Here is a 3,272-nt window from a genome sequence, read left to right on the forward strand (position 1 = left end):
TATATTTTTGTTTAACGGAGATTTACTTATTTATTTTCCCATTTTTTGCTTTTATTTTTTTATTTTTGTCTATTTATTGATTTCATTTATTTATGGTTTTAAATTTATTTTTATTTATTTATAATATTTTTATTTATTTTTTATTCTTATTTATTTATAATTATTTTTATTATTTATTTTTTTTATTTTTATTTGTTATAATATGTTATTTATTTTTAAATGGCATTTATTTATTTTCATTTATTTATTTTTATTCTTTATTTATTTTCATCTATTTATTTAAAACTATGATTGATTTATTTATTTATTTTTATACTTTATTTAAAAGCATTTATTTTATTTTCATTTTATTTTATTTTTAACCTATTTAAAATTTTTTTATTTATGTTATTTTCCATTTATTTACCATTTTGTCTTTTATTTATTTATTTTTCCTGATTTGTCCTATTTTATTTAGCAGCTCGTTTAACCTATTTTTTTATCTTGTGCATCCTAAATTTAATTTCTGAAAATTTAACTTTGGCCTCATTTGCAATTTATTCATATTTACACTGTTTAATGGCTTTTTATTGGCAATTCATCTGATTCTGAAAGAGCGACAGCAACATCTTGATTGTTTATCTTAAGTCTTTAGTTATTTTTATTTATTTATTTTTACTTCCATTTTGGAAACCATTTATTTTGATTGTTATATTTGGGTTGTTTTTAAACATTTTTGCGATTTAACTTATTCATTCATTTGTTTTATATATTTATCTTTTTATTAGTTAATATATTTTCCGCTTCAATACTGGTTTTATTCATCCAAAAACCTTTCTTGCAATACCCATTACCGACAAAGAAGTGGGTTCAGAAAGCCTACGATGCGATTAAATTCTTTTAGTAGCTCACTGCGCCGATGTTTTTTAACAAATCATTTTCTGTCAACATTGGTAATTAACAAATATAACAAACTGCACTTTTATTTATCTGATGCATTTACCAGTATCTTTGCTTTTTATCACAGATACGTTCTTTCAAATAAATGAAACCTGTTTAATTTTATGAAAATAGATCATCAAACATTTAATTATTTTTGGGGATGACAGTTATTATTCAAGACCAACAAAGCATTTTACTTTGGAAAAAACTCAACAAATTTAATTTTTTTGAAGTTTGCTGTTTTCATCAATAAATGAGTTTAGGTCCCCAAGGCTACTGTCACAGGAAGATCGTTTGTTGGGGACTGGAAACTTGGGATGACAAACAAGGTTCTGACAAGGTGTACACATAATAAAACCATCTTTACAAATTTTCTTAATTGTAATGTTAGGAGGGTGTTTGCTGTAAGGAACAGGAAGATGTGTATGAATGGAGGTTAGTAAAAGATTGATTACAGGCGCTAGTTTACATGACACATGGAAGGCGTTACAAAGAACCTTTAGTAATGCCTCCGTTCAGTCACTAACAGATGAGTCACTCCACGGCAGGAAAAGCCTTGGCACAAAGAATGTCAACCGAGCGAATATAAATGTTTTGACTTCATTAATTGCAAACGGAAACTGATATGTGTTAAACGACAGGATTTACATTTATTAAAGCTGATACTGGGACCAGATGGTTATTCAAAAAGGTTTTTTCCCGAACATCTCCCGACAGCGGTCTTGTTATCTTTGTACATGAATTAATCATTTAAACAAGTTTCACTCTGGCTTTTCAAAACTTCTGTAGAATTTTAAATGAGTCATGGAATACTAAAAAAACTTTCAGTAACTATAGTTTGTATACGGTTTTTAGCGCCTTCTTGAGAGGATTCGGTTTGAACTTATCAATACGTTTCTGACTGGGCATATCCACTATTCCTTCAATGAGTTCACTCAACCTATTGTTCTAAAATGAAAGTGTGCCTTTTCCATGCTTTGGATTCTCTCTTCGTTTCCTCTGACTTGTATGCCCCTACTTAAAAAAATTCCTAGGGTTAGTCAATTAGCTAAAAGTTTCTTAAATAAACCACCATTTTTCGGCACCCTTCTCTGATGCTGCAGTTTTGTCTATTTGATTTTCAATGTTCGTCTGTCTCAGTATTTTAATTAACCAACTGAGCTAAATTTTAATTTGCTGTATTTTCAGCTTCACTGGGAAGGGAGCCACAATAAAAAATAAAAAATCAGTAAAAAGTAAAAGGAATTTTATATGTTTCACTCCAACCAGTGGAACTTCATGAGTTTATTTAATTTAAATTGCCTTAAAAAAAGTTTAAATGATTTATCATGGAACCAAAAAAATGTTGTAAAAACGACATTTGGCTCTTTCTCAAAGAGTCCACAAAACGTATTCTTATAAAATATTTTGTGTTCTCTTCTCTTTCACAGTACAAGCGTTGAAGTTTGTCAACACGTTAAATTGTTGCTCAGACAAATGGAAGCAAGTATATATTAAATTTTGAAGCATATGTTATTACTATTATTATGGATTTTATAATTGTTTCATTCACATATATTTTATTTTATCGTTTTCTTTTACAACAGGAAACGTCACTGTGACCTCCTTTCAGGATTTTTGCTTCAATGTATCAAGCAATAAAATGTGAAGAATTTTTCTGACAATGTTACTTTTATGGAAGACACAGTATCTTTTCTTTGAGCCAGATAAATAAAGTGCCCCCGCCCTTGCAAGATTTTGAAAAGACGTTTTTACATTGCTTAGGAGCATTGGATGGTAAGCATTGGCAAATGCGATCCCCAAGTTATAATTAATATCACTGACTTATTAGCCTTAAGGAAGAGCATTAGCTTTTCTTGCTGGCGTTAGTTGATGCAAAACATAAAGGTGAATTAGGTTGAAAATGCTTCCCCTCCTAGTGATTTCAACGAGTTGTGGGTCTATTTTGGTCAAATTGCAAAAATCTGGGATGATCTAAAGGCACTGAATGTATATTATTTATTTGGCATCCATGTGACTTTGGGGAATTTCTTCGTTTTACATTTTCTTATCAAATTATGCGACCTTTCATAAAAATTCAATCAATGGAGATCATAATTTTAATTATAGCTTCTGAATGCACATATAAGGCGTGAACGCTGGAAAATGCATTATTCATTCTTGCTGTTCCCTGGAGAAATTTTGGATTTGAACTGGAGATGGGAGATTCAGTTGACTGGCTTCATCTGACTTCACAACATGCTGCTGTTTCAAAGTATCCGAATTTCTAAAACCAAAGCGTAAAAATATTGGTTATTTTTTTTTTAAGAATTCTGATGTGAAAATATCCACTGATAATATAAAATACTTGT

The sequence above is a fragment of the Macrobrachium rosenbergii genome, chromosome 59, assembly GCF_040412425.1.
Source record: "Macrobrachium rosenbergii isolate ZJJX-2024 chromosome 59, ASM4041242v1, whole genome shotgun sequence".
Lineage (NCBI taxonomy): Eukaryota > Metazoa > Arthropoda > Malacostraca > Decapoda > Palaemonidae > Macrobrachium > Macrobrachium rosenbergii.